The 19,231-nt window shown below is 38.3% G+C and overlaps 1 protein-coding gene and 2 pseudogenes across 3 annotated transcripts in view; 2 read left to right on the forward strand and 1 right to left on the reverse strand.

Moving 5' to 3' along the window:
• CDK14 (cyclin dependent kinase 14) overlaps positions 1-19,231 on the forward strand; it is a 689,971-nt gene that overhangs the window by 151,724 nt on the left and 519,016 nt on the right. The window lies entirely within an intron of this gene.
• On the forward strand, positions 1,181-16,576 carry LOC104652599 (Golgi apparatus membrane protein TVP23 homolog B pseudogene; annotated as a pseudogene).
• LOC104652600 (putative elongation factor 1-alpha-like 3) lies at positions 16,119-17,397 on the reverse strand (annotated as a pseudogene).

The following is a 19,231-nucleotide window of genomic DNA, read 5'->3' on the forward strand; positions in this document are numbered from 1 at the left end:
GTAGTACCTAAACAGGCACTAGTGAAGTCATGTAAGTAGACTGAATTCTTGACTAATAGTGACAAAAATTGTTTTGTCTTGTGGCAGGAGTAGCAGTCAGGACAAAACTCAGCATTTAGCGAAATCCCTGGATGCATTCTCCCACATAGGAGCCCCAGGGCTCAGTTTTATGCTCCTAAATTCTATTACAAAGCTGTGAATGCTTTTTGTTTGTGATTAGCCTTCATTTTTTTCCTTCTCATTTATTATTATTTTTTGAGACAGATCTTGATCTGTCTACTAGTCCAGAGTGCAGTGGCACAATCATGGCTCACTACAGCTTTGACCTCCCAGGCTCAAGTGATTCAGGCTCAAGCGATTCTCCCACCTTGGTCTCTTGAGTAGCTGGGACTACAGGTGTGTGCCACCATGCCTGGCAATGTTTATTTTTTGTAGAGATAGGGTTTTGCTGTTTTGCCCAGGCTGGTCTTGAACCCCTGGACTCAAGTGATCTACTTGCCTCAGCCTCCCAAAGTGTTAGGATTATAGGTGTGAGCCACCGTGCCTGACCAGAAAGATGATTTTTAGTGTTCTAGCTTGTTTGCTTTCCTTCCCACCACAAGATACTTTTGTTATAGCAGCTTGTGTGCTTTCTGTTTCATCTTTCACCCTGATTTTTCCAGGATTCCTGAGTCACTTTCAAGTCTTAAAGGTCATTATTGATTCTTAAATGTAGATGGCTATGGCTGAATTTCAGCCATTGAGGGTCCATATGATCTATTCTGCCACACAGTGCCTCTCAAACTTGAATGTGGATGTGAATGACCTAGGGATCTTGTTAAAATGAGATTTGGGCCAGGCATAGTGGCTCATGCCTGTAATCCCAGTGACTGGGGAGGCTGATGCAGGAAGATCAGTAGAGGCCAGGAGTTTGAGATCAGCCTCGGAAACATAGTGAGACACCCCATCTTAATATGTATAACAACTTAGACAGGCATGGGTTGTGTGCCTGTAGCCCCAGTTACTCAGGAGACGCGAGGTGGGAGAATCATTTGAGTCCAGATGATGCAGGCTGCAGTGAGTTATTATCACGCCCACTGTTGCACTCCAGCCTTGGTGACAGAGTGAGACCCTGACTCTAAAGAGAGAGAGAGAGAGAGAGAGATTGATTGATTGATTGATTTGATGTAGTAGGTCTGAGATGGGGCCTGAAAGTTTGCATTTTTCACAAACTTTCAGGTAATGTTGATGCTTCTGGTCCAGGGACCACACATAAATCTAGTATATGACAGCAAAATACTGTCGTCTTATATCAGCCTGCAGCAAAGACAATGAAAAAAATGTAGTGAGGTTTTCCACTAGGGTAAAAGAACTTTTTTGTGAGAGAGAGAGAGAGATATATATATATCTCAAAATACGTATAACTGTATATATAAAACTTTTGTTATATATATTTTATATATAAAAATATATATGTATATATAAATAAATATATATTTAAAATCCAGAGATAATTTATTTACTGCCTTCTTGCTACTATGGTGATTACAAATGCTAGTTATTGTTAATATTTTTAAATGACCTTTCATGGCACAGTTAAAACACTGCCAACCCTATTTGTGTCTCCAAGTTAATAAAAGAATTTTAGTAGTCCACAAACTCCTCAAGTCTGATGCCACCCCACCGTCTAAATTAGCATTTTATAGCTTTCTTTCATGGCATTTATAGTATTTTGCATTGATATAAATACTCGGACAGTTGTTTAATGTCACTTTCTCTACTGTGCTCTAAGCTCTCGCTCTGTATTTTTAATCACTTTGTCCCTATTGTCTAACTAGCACTGGGTCTGGTGTCGGTCCCTGGTCAATATTTTTAGGATGGTTTTTATTCAGTGGATCTCAGTAGGAGTGGTACTGCCCCCTAATGGAGTGTTTTGGAAATTGGTGGGAACTAACTGGTTGTCCCAAAGAATGGAGTGTGCTGGTGTTTGGTGGGCAGGGGTTAAAGGGTGCTAGACATTCTATAGTATATAGAACAGCTAACCAAGTGAATGCCTGTTTAATGCATTTGCAAAATCTTTGAATGTCCCTGCTGGAGATTAAATTGATGAAAAACCTATTTGTAATCACCTGAACCAAAAGCCTAACTCGGGTGGGTACGGTGGCTCACACCTGTAATCTCAGCACTTTGGGAGGCTGAGGTGGGTGGATGACTTGAGGCCAGGAGTTGGAGACCAGCCTGGCCAACATGGTGAAACCCCATTTTTACTTAAAATACAAAAATTAGCCAGGTGTGGTGGCATGCGCCTGTAATCACATCTACTTGGGAGGCGGAGGCACGAGAATCGCTTGATCCTGGGAAGTAGAGGTAGCAGTGAGCCAAGATTGTGCTACTGCACTCCAGCCTGGGCAACTGCGCGAGACTCTGTCTAAACACACACGCACACACACACACAAACAAAAACCCAACTCCATATTTAACGTTTAAAGATAATTATATTTATGTATGTCCAGTTTTAATATACAGTCATGCATCATTAATGATGGGGGCACATTCTGAGAAATGTGTCATGAGGCAGTTTTGTTGCTGTGCACACATCACAGAGTATATTTACACACACCTAGATGGTATAGCCTATTGCACACCTAAGCTATATGGTATAGCCTATTGTTCCTGGGTTGCCTGTATTGTATGTTACTGTAGGTAGTTGTAACACAATGATAAGTATTTGTATATCTAAACATAGGAAAGGTACAGTAAAAATATGATACTGTAGTCTTATGAGACTAGCATTGTATACGCAGCTTGTTATTGACTGAAATGTTGTTATGCAACACATGACTATATTCTGAAATTTTCAGAACTGCAGCTGCTGAGTACTTTAAAAGTTGTACTTTGATTTATTAGCAACATTGCAAAGTAACATCTATCATTTTGGCAAATCCCATCAGCAGTAGCAGTGATGTTTGCAGTATTTGAATTATATATATACTTGCAGTAATACACATTTATAGGAAATATAATGGTTATGTATATGTTTGTACATATACATAAATGTGTATGTATGTACATACACATTTAGCCCTTATCCCAAATTATCCAATAAAAGTTGTTGAAAATATTCAGGTGAATGTTTTTTAATTTTTTAAAATCCAAATGTACCCATTAAAAGTGGTTGCAAGCATCTTACTACATTATTAAATCATTTGATGTTATGTCTGAGTATTTACATCTTGATATGTGTGTGTGAGTGTATGCATGTATATATACCTAAATCACACATATGAAAGACAATAAAAAGTAATCTTTTGTTTTCTTTTTATATTACATTTGGACTTCATATTGTTTTTCTTTCTTTGTGTACATACTATTTCTGTAGATTACAAACATTTGCTATCAAAAGGTGGTGCTACTCTGATAGGATTAAGAACCTCTGTTCTCATGGAAGCAGCATGGAATCAAGGATTTCTGTCTTCTAGTCTTGGTTTATTTCTCTAAGCTGCTCATGTAACTTTTCTGAATTTGTTGGGTGATCTGCATTATCACTTATAAGATAATAAGTCATGATGCGATAAATCAGTGCAAATGTTTCATGAATGAGTGAATATGTGGCACATGCCTTAACTTACATGGTGACTCTTACCCTTGGCTCCTCAGAAAGGTAAACTGTCCACCTGAGACCCACTGTTCTGCTTCACGTGCATTCTCATTTAGGGAGAGCAGACCACCTTGGAGGAAGGGATTTGGCGAATGTTAAGGTAGGAAGTAGTGTGGGGAATTGTGGTAGTGGTGGTGGGGTAGTATTAATGAGTGAATAAAAGCAGAGTGTGTTTTAGCTTTCTAGGAAGCAGTTGAGATCCTAAGACTAGGGTACACTATTGTAAGGATTTTTTTTTTTGACAGTTCCATGTTTATCTGTTTCTGAGTGATTAATAACCAAACCTCTGAAGGCTTATAAACTGGAGAGACTTTTGTGTCTTGTTTAACAGTTGGCTTGGAGTGGACCACAAAGCTCAAAGGCAAGAGAGGAGTAGATGGTGTACACAGTTGGTACTAAGAAAGGCTCTTGGGGACTGAGTTACCGGGTTTCACAACAGAAAGTCCCTTCAAGCACATGATTTTAGTCTGCTTAGGTGCTGCTAGAATGCTGCTAATTAACTGGAACTAGAAAGATATAGGAAGCTCAAGGGTAAATGGCACTGGAAAAAGGTCACTGAAGGTGAATCCATTTAAGGTGAAGATCAAGGAGCTAGTGCATGGCCACCGTGTTGCAGCAGGACAGTAATGATGACACTGAAGATGTTTCATCTTTCATTGCAGAAGAGAAGACAGCTTAATGGATCAAAAATGGTTCTCAGAATAGGGGATTAAAAACAATAAATCAAAATAATCAGACACCCAATAGCATTATTTTTCTATTTATTCTTCTGAGTCCAGGCAGTTATAATTCATTTTCTCTGTGAATTGCTCAGCAGCAGCTTTACTGTCTATATGGTGACAGTTCTCTTGTTGTCATGTGCTTTTGGGACAGTGAAGACTGTCACAGACTAATGATGGCCTGTATTATTGGAATCACATTGATGAAAATGGGAAGAACCATTGAGTGTCCAGGAAGAGCCACTGCTAGTCCAGGAAGGCATTCCTTTGAGATAACAAAACTGTCTCAGAGGCTGAATTAAGGATCTTTTGGTTGGGATTTATTGCCTGTTCAGAGCTGTGGGTGATAATTGCCTTTAATGCCCTCTTCATTTTTGGAGTAAAGTGATTGGCAGTGATTATCAGGGGTGTGGTGCTGCAAGATGCCAACCTATATGATTATATCAGGTATAAAGTGGGCAGTAGAAGGAATTTCACCATCATGGCTGTCTTGTACCCTGGAAAGCAGTTTCTAAGACAAAACACTAAAGATGATCTGAATTCCAGACTAGAGAGAGTGTGCTTATATGTTTTATTACATTGGGGAACAATTGAAGACATTTTTGACTCTGAACCTTCTAGTGCCCAGTCCATTTTGTAATGAAGAGTGTTGGCTCTATTTTTCCACTTAAAAACTTTACTCATTTAAATAAAGGAAAATTAGTTTTTATATTAAGTTTTTATTTTCTTTCCAGCAGTTGGGGCTAGAAAATACATTGTTACTAGAAACATTGTGAAAATTTGTTTTGCAAGCTGAGCTCAGTGGCTCAAAGATCTATATGTTTACATCATTCTTTTAAAAATAGGTCCTACTACATACTTGAGAACGCTTAAAATGAATGTTTTTAGACAGTTATTATTTATTTATACTTAGATGAACCAAACAGCCTTTAACTTCTGTTGCTAAAAGCAAGCCCACTTCAAGATACAAAAAGGTCTTCCATCTTCAAGATATTGGCCAAAAGAGAAAAAGAGAGAAAAGAACGTTGAAAGCATGTTGTCCTACTTCATTTTCCCTTCTGTGTCACACACACTGAGAATAATTAACAGCCACTTAGTAGATTTCTTTTAAGCAGATCACTGATCTAGGAAGTGCTCACTTAGTCTCAGAAAGGGTTTGGTCAGTGGAGAAGAAAATCACAGCTGACATTTATGGGTGGAGTCTGTGCACAGGAGCAGCCAGCTTTTTGACAGCAGTTGTGAGCTGTGGGTAACTCCCACCAGTCAGTGAAATTAATGCCAACTTCTTTTATTTCATTAACCTTACCATTGTTTGCTTAAACATTCAAAGAAAGGCAGTTCCATCACATTTCTTCATTCACAAAGCTTAAGGGCAGGCAGGAGGATGTTCATCTTATGGAAGCCTCCAGTTGTTGAGTTAGTGGTTTGCATTAAGATGGCAAGAGAAAGCTCTTGTTCCTTAATTAGTGAGAAGCATACTGACAGTGTGAAGGATTTTTTTTTTTTTCTCCTACAGGTGATTTTTAACAGTGGACCATATCTTGTTTTTCTTCCTAACAACATATATTGAAAGGTGTTTTATATCAGCACACATATATCCAACTCATTCTGTTTATAGGTTGCATGCCATTCACTATATGGATGTACTGTAATTTATTCACCTGTTTTTAAAAAATTGGTGAACATTTAGGTTGTTTATAGGATTTTATTCTTACAAGCAGAGATGAATGGATAGTTTTGTTAACAACTGGAAATATTGAATCACATATGGTAATATACATTTAAATGTATAATACTATATATATATTGCTAAAATTGCCTGATGAACTGACTCAGACCCTCATCTGAAATGTCTGTTTTCCCACCTTTACCCTGTTGTGTTTTCTGAAGCTTGCAATCTGTTACATGAAAATTTATGCTTTAATAGTTTAAAATTTTTATTCCTTGAATTATTAGTGAGGCTGAGCATATTATTTCTTTTAATGTTTATAAGCCATTTAAATTATTTTTTCTTGTGAACTATAGGCTGCTTTGAACACTTTGTTATATCTGATGAGAATTACTGTACGGGTTTGGGAGGACATCCAGAGACTTGTAGAACCTTCTTAGTGGTATTAGGAACCTTGAAGATCATATCTAGTCCCACCTTCCAATTGGTTTAAGAAATATTTTTATAACTTCTGTGATTGATTCTTTGATTATCTGCTTAAATGCTTTCAATATTAGAACAATGTTAGGGGGCCTGACTTTGCTTGGCTATGCTTGGGTTACAATGTTTCAGCCTATAAATGAATATTTCTAATTATTAAAAGAATGATTTATCTTTAAGTACCTTAGGTACCTATGCAACAATCTTGCATGTTCTTCACATGTACCCCCAAACCTAAAATGCAATTAAAAAAAAAAGAAATATCTAAAGAGACTGGTTAATTTTATCCTAACTCAAAAGCAGTTTTGAGTGAAGGTGTTCGTAAAGTTTTTTGGCGAGTTAAAACTTCATGGACAGCTAATTCCTCTTTTGGCTTTGGCTGATGGAAATTTCAAGATATGTTAAAAGAGTATTTGAATAGATAGAGAAGGTGGGAGCAGCTGAAGTCGTTAAATAAATCACTACATTAAGCCAGGAGTAGTAGGTCACCCCTTTAATCCCAATCACTTGAGAGACTGAGGCTGGATGATCACTTGAACCCAGGAGTTTGAGGCTGCAGTGAGCTGTGATTGCACCACTCTACTCCAGGCTGGACAACAGAGTGAGATCCTATCTCTTAAAAAATAGATAATAAATAAATATATCACATTTATGAAGCTAGAAGATTGTTTCGGGCCCAATTAGGGGATCAGGAGCAATGCATGTTTAGTGAATCTTGTCCATTTAACTAAGAATGAGAGAATTTATAATCAAGGAGGGTACTTTGGGGGTATGTTAGTTATCTATTGCTGCATAATAAGTTACTTCTAAACTTCATGCCTTAGTGCCTAAACAGCATTAAACATCTGTTATCTCACAGAGTTTCTGTGGGTTAGCAATTTGGGAGCAACCTAGCTGGGTGGTTTAGGCTCTGGGTGTCTCAGAGGTTGTAGTCAAGATGGTGGTTGGAGCTGCATTCATTTGAAGACTTAACTGAGCCACGATTGTCTGCTTGCACAGTGCCTCACTCCCATGGCTGTTGGCAGAAGGTTAAGGAATGAGGTAACCTCATGGACCTCTCTGTAGGTCTGCCTGAGCGTCTTCACATTCTGGTGACTGGCTTTTTCTAGAGTAATTCGATGAGAGAAAGCAAAATGGAAGTCCTCATGTCTTTTATGACCTCAGAAGTCACACATTGTCATTTCTGCAATATCCTATTGCAGATTCGTTATCTACACAGGTCAGTCCTATTAGTATGGGAGGTGACTACACAGGAGAGTGAATACTAGGAGGCAAGGATCATTTCTTAAATAATGACTTCACCTTTTGGCCCCTAGAGATTCATGTCTCACCCACCTGCAAAACAAAACTCACTTCTCTCAGGGCCCCCAGACCTCATCTCACTACTGAGCCCAACTCTGTGGAGGAGAATTCGAGGATATCTAAATAGGTTTAGAGAAGCTATGAATGTATTAAGAAGTTTTCTTTGTTGGAAGAAATGGTTGGATTTGGGCAATGTTTTGAATTACAAAAGCATTTCTTTATGCTCTGTTCTATGAAACTTCTGGCCCAAATAAATAGGAAATAGATTTATAATCCTGACAGAGGAATGGTGTTCTAGTGAAACATTCCAACTTATTTTTAGTCAGAAAAGCTTCATAGCATTCACTAGTTCTCAAATATGAGTGTTAGGTTCTTAGAAAACCCATAATGAAGAGTTCTCAGTTGAGGGACTTGAAACCTGGTAGGGAAAATACGGATATCAAACTGTGCTAGCTCTTTAGTTGTGATTTCAACTTCAGTCTCACCATTTTATACTCTGTTTTGTGAGGCAGGGGTTGGAACTCTGTTAATTATGTTTCCCAGATTCTCCTGCCAACTGGATTTCCAGTTCGCTCCTGGCAGTAGGAGGCACTGGTGGAGGACTGAAATGCAGGAGGGAGAGAAAGGACTTTGCTGTTTTCAGTTCCTGTCAGTATTTCTCCTGGGGCCAGCAATAGCTCTCGCCTATAGTTTCTTTAGGAACTCACTGCACCAACTTTGCCATGGCCCTTAAGCAGGTCTAAGTGGCAGTTGCACTGCGCCCCGACTTCCTTCAGCTCCGCTGAAGTTCTAGTACTGATCCCTCCTTTGAGCACCCAGATTCTGGTAACTCCACATCTCCCTTTGTGTTTCTTCAGCCCCAACATTGGTTGCTGCCTCTAGCAGTATTGGGGTTGCCTCTGTGACCCACTTTATTTTTTTCAGTCTCATAACACCTATATAGTCAGCTTTCTGTATTAAATTTCTTCCATTTAGAATACCTAATGTGTGAGGTTTCTGCTTTCCTGTTGACTGGAACCATTATTAAGGTTTCTAGATGTGTCACTCCTCACAATTACAGTGACATGTTTGTAGTTAATTTTTCTTTCTTGCCAGGTGATAGTCTTACCAAGAGGCCACTGTCTTCTCCATATGATCCTTTGTTCAGACGTTTAGTGATGCTTTTCATTTTTTTTTATTGCATTTTAGGCTTTTCATTTTTAATTCTCATAGCCATTGACTTCATTTCATGGATCTGGCCTCCTGGAACAACTACAATTACAATGACATGTTTGTAGTGAATTTTTCCTTCTTGCCAGGTGATAGTCATACCAGGAGGCCACTGTCTTCTCCATTTGGTCCTTTGTTCAAATATTTAGTGATTTTTTTTTTCATTTTTTAATGCTCATAGCCATTGACTTCATTTCATGGATCTGATCCCTTAGAGCAGGACTCCAGGATCCTAATTCTAAGTTAGTCCACAGTGGTCCTAGAGGTCCAGGTTATCTGGGATGTTGAGTAGTTTTGTTCAATTATTTAATGCAAGTACTTATTCCTGTGTATTTTCCAATACAAAAGAGCATACACTGTATAATTTTGGCTCTACTGGTTCCTGCCTGCCTGAGTGCCTGCTTTTTGAGCCTGCTTTACACGCTTCCCAGTAGCCTCCATCCTCACAGACACTCCCGCCAGTGGGCAACCACAGTATCAGCACTTATTTCTCCTCACCTTTCTTTATTTTTCCCAAGATTTTTGCTACTGCTCTGTCATCTGCTTTGTTTCTCTTTACTATTTCCAAAACCTAATTCCCTCTTTTTCTTATTATCCCCAACTGGAGTGATTGATAATTTGTGTATATTAAAATTTGAAGCCCTTGTGAGAAGGTATATCTGCTGAATTACTTAAATTTCACATAAGGAGAACTCCTGCATGAGGAAGCATAATTATATCAACTTATGAATCAAATGAACATTTTCTAGACCAGAGGAAAATAGCTAGTGATTTCATTAATGGCAGTTCTGTTCTTTAGGTTAATAAATTTGTTAAGCCTTTCTACTTTTACTTGAGGAGTTACTTGTTTCTTTAGTAAACATTTATTGTGCTGCCTCATTTACACAGCTCTGTATCAGGTAGGTGCATTGAAGGATAGCAAAGGAGTGAAATGACCCAGCTCTTGCCTGCCTTGAAAGTCTTTGCTGTGTACTTGGAATATAGAAAACTTAAATTAAATGTTGAAGGGACCACAATAAGTGTAAGACAATGTGCTAGAAACTGTATTTAAGTATGTACTGTGGGGCAGATAATAATGGTATTTCCTGTACACAGTCACTAAGTACTTCATGTTGTCTTCTTTAATCCTTACAACTCTGAAATAGTTACTCTAGTTAGTTGTAATTTGTAAGTGATAAATCTGAGGCTTAAAGGTTAAATCATTTGCCCAAAGACATGCATCTACAAAGTGATGGAAGTTAGGATTTGAACCTTAGGTTGGCCTGAGTCTAATAATCATAATAGGTAGAAGTGAAGGCTGCATACAGGCGTGTCTGTGCTTGTTTCTGTGTGTTTTTTCAGATACGCTAGATATCTTGTATTTGCTCTTCTGGATTTCGTTTCCATCTTGCTCTGCACCCTGGGTGGCTGACCTGTGTGGATTACACCAGTGAACACTCTTGCCTTTTGGTTTCTAGCCAGGTTTGACCAATGTGAAGAACTCAGAAAATCTGAGGGCAGACTGAGAAAGATGTTGAGTGTTTATAATTTTGGCTCTACCAACTCCTGCCCCAGCATCTGCCCCTAAGTACACCTTGATTAGGTGTGCTTATACACTGTACACCTGTTTCCCCAGCCCCACTTAAGAGTTCTAGAACCAATCCCTCCTTTGAGCAGCCAGATTCTGGTAACTCTACATCTCCCCTCTGTTTCTTCAGCTCTAAGGCTAGTAGTTGCTTATAGCAGTTACTAATATTGGAATTACCTCTGTGACCCCTTTTAATTTTTTTCAGTCTATCAACAGCTTTATAATCAGATTTATTATTCTCCTAGCTCTTCTCCATTAGGATCCCACCTGTTGCCTCCATCTATCTGTGTCTCCCTCTATACCTCCCCACATTCCCTCCTGTCTCTGGATCCTAGGAATCACTCTCACTCCTTGACCTTTCCAGCACTGGGAGGGGTAACCATTCCTTGTCGTAAGCACCAGCCTGTCCATGACTTTAAAAGTTGTCCCTTGATCAAACTCAGTTTGAATACATCATGCCCAATTTGAGTGTTTTATGTATTTCCTGCTGAGGCTGATTGGTATGCAGAAATTATTATTAAGGCATGCCTTCCTTTCTTCTTTCCTTTCCCACTCCTGTCCTTTCTCAGTATGTTCAATGTCGAGGCTAAGAAATAGCTAAAGCATGGTCCCTTTCCTCAGGAATTTATAATAAAGGTTAAAATTTAATTAATAATAATGGAAATAATAGCTAGTAATGTACTTAAGAAGCAGAGTAACAGAGAGAGAATCTCTCAAATGAAATTAGTTGATTACTTAGTGGAAAATGAAGACAGAAATGCACAAATGCAGTTGCTAATTCTTTCTGCCATGTATATTAACTTTGTCTCTTGGCCTGAATTTTGAAAAACTCTTTTCTTTATTTAGCTTAATAAAACAACATCAAGGAGAGTGTAAGGTTTTTTAAATATAAAGTGACTGAAACTTTGGTTTTTAGAACACATCATTTCACTAAAAAATAAGTTCACCGTAAGAACTCTCCATCAAATAATATTTCTGATGGATGTCCCAGGATTTAAGATGCATATGAAGTTTGGGAAGGCCTGTCAGTTTTTAAAAATATTAATAGTCTTTTTCAGGGGTTTGGGGGAGCAATTTTCAGTTTATAGGAAAATTGAGCAGGAAGTACAGAGAGTTCCCATGTTACCTCTCACCCCCATTCCAGTTTCCCCTGTTATTAATATTTTGCATAAGTATGGTACATTTATTATAATTGATGAACCAAGATTGACTCACTATTATTAACTAAAGTTTATGGTTTATATTAGGGTTCACTCTGCATTGTACCGTTATCTGGGTTTTAAGAAATGAGTGGCGTGTTTACCATTACTGTATCACATAGTGTAGTTTCACTGCCCTTAAAAATTCCCTGTGCTCCACCTGTCATTAATTCTTCCTTCCCTGCCCCTGAGCTCCTGCCAACCACTGATCTCTCTGCTGTCTCCATAGTTTTGCCTTTTCCAGATGTTATATGGTTTAAATCAAATAGTCTATAGCCTTTTCAAACTGGCTTCTTTCACTTAGCGGTATACACTTAAGGTTCCTCTATGTCTTTCCCTGGCTTGACAGCTCATTTCTTTTTATCACTGAATAGTATGGATGTACTATTTGTTTATTTCATGTACTAATGTTTGTTTCTGCATTCACCTACTGATGTAACATAGTTTGTATTTCCGTTTACCTATCTTGATTGTTTCCAAGTTTTGGCAATTATGAATAAAGCTTCTATACATATTTTGTGCAGGATTTTGTGTGGATGTAAATTTTGTACTAATGCCCCAGGATTCAAGACACATGTGAAGTTCAGGATGGTCTATCAGTTTTTAGGGTTTTTTTTTTTTTCTTTCTTAAACAACCTGGGAAAATGTGGTTTCCGTCTTTACCAGTGTTCAGTTCCTACCCTATTATAATTGCTTGCCTGATGAGACAAGCATTAGGGCAAGAACGTAACATCAAAAGATAACACAGGAAAAGAAGTATTTCTAGAGTAAACTACCCATTCTCAGATGGGAGTTCAGTCTCTAATCCTGAAAAAGGGTTTCTCTAAACTAGTCACAGTTAAGGGCAGGTACTGACTTCCTTGCCAGACACACTTAGGCTTGATTAATCACTTAATCACATTCTTAAGTATGATCTGAGAATTCGAGTTGAAATACAGACTGAATATCTGACATAAATCAAGTATAAAATTATCTGTTTTATAATTGCACATGAGCAATGTACTCAACCACTTTTATTTCAAATTGGGGATTTAAACATGTTACAAATGTGCAACTGTATATCTCAAGTATGAACACTTCTTTGGGATGTTAATGTAGCTCTTGCTTCCTTTTGAGTAAGCAAAGAACCATTCTTTCAAGACTTCCTGCGGCCACCAATAATTCTGCCAAGGGGTCTGACATCTTGGGAATTTGCCAACCTTTCATCAGAGACTTTGACTCATGCTGAAACACCCTTCGTTTCTAGTGGTCTGTTTCAGTCTTCTGGTTCAGTGTTGAGCAAGAACATACAAATTTCCATCTGAAAACCTAACTTCAGGAAAATCACTTGAACTTTTTTGTGTCTCACTGAGTACCAGGCCTGTCTCTGCAGCCTGGGGATGTTACAAAGGTGCATTAGCCCATGTTTTTCAAGCACTTACAGCTCCTATGGGGAAAGCCCTTTGCAACCTCCAGGCATAATTACTGGTGTATTCCAGCTGGAATAAGGCAAATAAAGTGCACTCACTTGAAAGCCAAATGCTCATCCTTTTCTTTCAGGGATCCATTTGGCTTCTTCAAATGGGATACATTAATATCTTGAATGTGAAAACATTTGAGTTATAATGGGGCATGTTTCAGTTATTCAATCTGGACCTAAATACATCATGTATAGTAGCCCTGCACCTTTCTTAACCTAAATTAGAGTGGACTGTTGCATCTCCTTTATTCTGAAGACTGTCTGGAGCTTCTTGATCTGGTTGTGCCCACTTAATGGAAGCATTCCAGTCTCCGTTATTCTCCATGTCGTTAGAGCATCCTGAGTGACAATAAAAGTGAGAAACAACTTTATAATTTTTTTCAATTCATAAAAATCATAAACATGAAGTTTTGTTTTGTTTTTTTTTTTTTTTTTGAGACGGAGTTTCGCTCTTGTTGCCCAGGCTGGAGTGCAATGGCGCGATCTCGGCTCACCGCAACCTCTGCCTCCTGGGTTCAGGCAATTCTCCTGCCTCAGCCTCCTGAGTAGCTGGGATTACAGGCACACGCCACCATGCCCAGCTAATTTTTAGTATTTTAAGTAGAGACGGAGTTTCACCATGTTGACCAGGATGGTCTCGATCTCTTGACCTCGTGATCCACCTGCCTCGGCCTCCCAAAGTGCTGGGATTACAGGCAGGAGCCACTGCGCCCGGCCAAAATGAAGTTTTTTTTAATAACTACAAAACAGACACAACTAACAATAGTGAAAAAAAACCAGTCTGTTTCATAGAAAATGACTTAGGCTAAAATATGACACATTTCACTGCCCTTTGAGATTTATGCCTCCCTCTGCTGACATCAAGATAGTGTGAACTGGAAGTAGTTAAAGAGACATCTTTGAAAATGTTTCCAAAAAAAAAGTAATTTATAGATGGAAAAATTGATGTCAGAAACATTTGGTTGATTAGAAATTCCTGTTTTTCATTTATGTAACTCCTTCTCCCTTTCATTTTTTTAATAATAAGAGACTATCATGGTTTTACATTCTGGAGATGCTTATTCAATAAACCAAACCATTCATTGTGATAAGGACTTTGGTTACAGTTTGATATATTTTTGTTTCTTTGCTTGAAATATATTTTGCAAATATTTTCAGTGGACATTCATCAACTTAATTCATTCTCCATCTTTTATTTGTCTTGATTGAGCTCTCAGTAGTTGATGCTAAATTTATTAAATTAGATGTAAGAATTTAAAGCTGGATGTAAAATTTAGCATGTGGTAGTTAATTTTAATATCTTTAGTTTCTGGCACAATGTTGGCAGAGATGTTCTAGAGCTATATAAGTTTATCTTTTGATATTTTTTCTAGATCCATGCTGTCAAATCTGGTAGGCACTAGACACTTAGGACTTTTAAGCATGTGAAATGTTATTCATGGGAGTAAGGAACTGAATTTTTAATTTTAATGAATTAAAATAGCAACATATGGCTAGTGACTATTGGACAGCACAGCTCGAGTGAATAATTTGTTTGCCAAAGGCTTGTCTTAGACTTTATCTTAATATCCTAGTAGACTTAACACTGACAACAAAAATAAAAATTTTGTGGGCATCTGTTTACTTCATGCTAAGCATATCACAGAATGTTTAATTTTTAGCTATATGCAACAACCCTATAAGCTCCTGTTTTATTGTGAGGAGATCAAGGCCCAGTGAGCATAAGTAGCTTGATCAAGATCTTAGAGCTAGTCCACATCTTTGCTCCTTCTGTTTTGCTGTAAGATTTAATTTTGGTTTAAACTATAGAATCAATTATTATTATGCCTCTCAATTTAGGTTTATCTGATGTTTTCTTATGATTAGATTGAGGTTTCCCAATATTTTCATCACCCTGAAATGAAACTCTGTACCTACTAGCAGTCACTGCCCTTTCCACAACCCCTGGCAACCACTTACGTACCATCTGTCTCTAAAGATTTCTCTATTCTGGAGATTTCACATAAATGGAATCACACATCGTCTTAGTCTGTTTGGGCTAGTGTAACAAAATATCTTAAACTGGGTGACTGGTAAACAACAGAAATTTATTTCTCATAGTCCTGGAGGCTGAAAGTCCAAGATCAAGATGCCAGCATAGTTCTGGTGAGAGCCCTCTTCTAGGTTGCACACTTACGATGTCTTACTGTAGCCTCAGATGGTAGAAGGGATACTCTGAACTCTTCAGCCCTTTATGAGGGCACTCGTCTCATTCATAAGAGCTCCACCCTCATGATCTAATCACCTTCCCAAGGCTCACCTCGTACTACCATCACAATGGGGATTAGATAACAACATATGGATTTTGGAGGGAGAAGCATAAGTATTCAGATCTTGGCATCCACTATATGGTCTTTTGTGATTGTGTTCTTTCATTTAACATGTTTTCAAGGTACATCCTTCTTGTAGCATGTATCAGTGCTTTCTTTTTATGGTTTAGTAATATTCTATCATATGGATAGGCCACATTTTGTTTATTCATTTGGTTGTTGGAGATATGGGTTGTTATCATTTTTTTTTGTTACTATGAATAGTGCTGCTATAAATACCCATGCATAGGCTTTTATAGAGAAATAAGGTTTCATTTTGTTTGGGTACATATCTAAGAGTGGAACTGATGTGTCATATGGCAGCTATAATAAGTTTAGCATTTCTGAATAAGCGGTAATTTTTTGTTTCTCATTAAACTTTTTTAATGGGTCCCAAAATTCTGTGACAAATTTTTGGTCAAGTTGTTTCTATTAAAAAGTACGGATTTTAAATCTAATAACTTAAAACTGCCACATGCAAAAAAGAAAAACCAAAGTGATCCACAAAACATTCTCCTTGAAGGTTTTACTATGCATTGTTATCATTAACCAGTCTTTTACTACTACACTTAAATGGCCAATTGAAACAAACAGTTCTGACACTGTTCTTCCTCCACCACTGATTAAGACCTAGGTGGCAGGTATTAGGGATAATATTTTTAGCCTTCTGAACTTTCTTGGCAGGCTTGGTGACCTTGGCAGCTCCAGCAGCCTTCTTGTCCACCACTTTGATGACACCCACCACAACTGTCTGTCTCATATCACAAACAGCAAAGTGACCCAGAGGTGGATGGTCTGAGAAGCTGTCAATACACATGGGTTTGCCAGGAACCATATCAACGATGGCAGCATCAGGGACCATATCAATGATGGCAGCATCACCAGACTTCAAGAATTTAGGGCCATCTTCCAGCTTTTTACCAGAATGGTGATCAGCCTTTTCCTTCAGCCCAGCAAACTTGCATGCAGTGTGAGCCATATGGCACTCCAGTACAGGGGCATAGCCAATGTTGATTTGGCCTGGATGGTTCAGGATAATCACCTGAGCAGTGAAGCCTGCTTCCATTGGTGGGTCCTTCTTGCTGTCACCAGTAATGTTGCCGTGATGAACATCCTTGACAGACACATTCTTGACATTGAAGCCCACATTGTCCCCAGGAAGAGCTTTACTCAAAGCTTCATGGTGTGCATTTTGACAGATTTTACTTCATTTGTAACGTTGACTGGAGCAAAGGTGTCCACCATACCGGGTTTGAGAACATCAGTCTCCACTCGGCCAACAGGAGCCCAATATCACCAATTTTATAGACATCCTGGAGAGGCAGGCACAAGGGCTTGTCAGTTGGGCGAGTTGGTGGTAGGATGCAGTCCAAAGCCTCAAGCAGCGTGGTTCCACTGGCATTGCCATCCTTATGGGTGACTTTTCATCCTTTGAACCAAGGCATGTAAACACCTGGCTCCAGCATGTTGTCATCATGCCAACCAGAAATTGGCACAAATGCTACTGTGTTGGGGTTGTAGCCAATTTTCTTAATATAAGAGCTGACTTCCTTAATGATTTCCTTGTATCTTTTCTGGCTGTCGGGTGGCTCAGTGGAATCCATTTTGTTAATACCAACAATTAGTTGTTTCACACTCAGTGTGTAAGCCAGAAGGGCATGCTCTTGGGTCTGCCCATTCTTGGAGAGACCAGCTTCAGATTCACCAACAGCAGCAGCAACAATCAGGACAGCACAGTCAGCCTGAGATGTCCCTATAATCATGTTTTTGATGAAGTCTCTGTGTCCTGGGGCATCAATGATACTCATGTAGTACTCGCTGGTCTCGAATTTCTGCAAGGAGATATCAATAGTGATACCACGTTCATGCTCGGCTTTTGGTTTATCCAAGACCCAGGCCTACTCGAAGGAGCCCTTTCTCATCTCAGCCGCCTCCTTCTCAAATTTTTCAATCCACATTTGTAGATTAGATGGCCAGTAGTGGTAGACTTGCCCGAATCTACATGTCCGGTGATGACAGTGTTGATACAAGTCTTTTCCTTTCTACATTTTGGCTTTTAGGGGTAGTTTTCATGACACCTGTGTTCGGGCAGCAAACCTGTTGCAAAAAAAAAAAAAAAAAAAAAAAAGGCAGTAATTTCTTTTTGATAAATATGTTTGGGTCTTCATTCCTTCTGGTAGTTTCTATCCAGTAGTGAATTAGAGTTACAATGTATTATAGATTCAGGATGATAATAATTAAAAACAATAGCATATCTGGTATTCTCCTTGAATTATGGGATAAACATTTAAAAAATGATTAATACTTGTTTTTGGATTTTGGGACATAGTGTTAAAAACATTGGGGATTAAAAGAATGCATGACAGTCTTCATACATTTGTTCTGAAAACCTATACATCGGTTGGTCTTTGTATATAAAGTGGCATTCCTAGTATAATCTAGACAATGGCAGTCCACAGAATGTTTGTAGACTATTGGTTGAAATAACAGTCTGCACTTTGAGTAAGTGTTAAAGATATCTGGGGGAAAATTCATGAACCCGAAGCAGGACAATAATCTCTATGAGTTTATAGCATTTTTGCGGGCCTTATTATGTTCAGACCCCAAAGGGTTAGATTATATGCCTTCCTGCTGATTTGTCTGCAAGAAATAGAATAATTTTAAGGCAGTACAGCTTCTTTTTGTTCAATAAATAGACATTTCTTGCTAACATAACAGAAGTCTGAAACTAGTTTAAAAAATATACATAGTTTAATAATTCCATGAATGTTGCCAGAAATGATCTTATTAAAATAAGGATATAATGAACTTGGCTTGCAAGAATATTACCCTGAAACAGTACCTTTGGTTAAAAAAGAAAAAAAAAGTCTGGTATAAAATCTCCACTCTTGATATTCTTCTGATTTTCCCTGTTTTGTCAAGCTTATACAAATAATGATATAAGGTAGAAATGAAGGAAAGTGTCCAAGAATGATACAAAGGACTGTGGGAAGGTTCCAAGTAATTCAGAAAGAGCTCAGCAGTCTGAGATTTTTTTTTTCGCTGGTGGGGATGGAATCCTGGAGCCAGGGAATGCTTCCATGTGCGTGTGTGTGCATGTGTGCATGTGTGTGCACGAGCACATGTGCACGCACGTGCATATTTGCAGATTTTTTTGGATTGACTCCTAACAGTAAAAGCACAACCTTATTAATTTGGACTACACTGATTAGAAAAGATTCTTGTGAAATGGATGAGGATTGAACTTAAATAGCATTTTCTCAGAAATTAGTGGCATAGATATAAATGTTTGACCTATTTAGGAGAAGATAATGGTTTGCAGTACTTCTGTAATGAAGGATCCATGCATAATCATTTTAGTAACAGTTACTGAACGTGTAGAATGTTGAGAAAGAATAGTGTGATGGCTAAGAGCATAGATTGCAGCATCACACCCCCTGGGGTCAAATATTTGCTCTACCATTTACTAATTCTACTATTTACTAACTCAAATATGGGCTAACTCAAGTATCTATTTATTAACTCAAATATTGGCTCTACCATTTACTAACCTGGGCAAGTTACATAATTTCTCTCAGCTTTAGTTTCTTCCTCTTTAAGATGAGAATAATAATAATGCCTACCTCTTAGTTTTGCTGTAAA

The sequence above is a fragment of the Saimiri boliviensis genome, chromosome 10 (assembly GCF_048565385.1).
Source record: "Saimiri boliviensis isolate mSaiBol1 chromosome 10, mSaiBol1.pri, whole genome shotgun sequence".
NCBI classification, from domain to species: Eukaryota; Metazoa; Chordata; class Mammalia; order Primates; family Cebidae; genus Saimiri; species Saimiri boliviensis.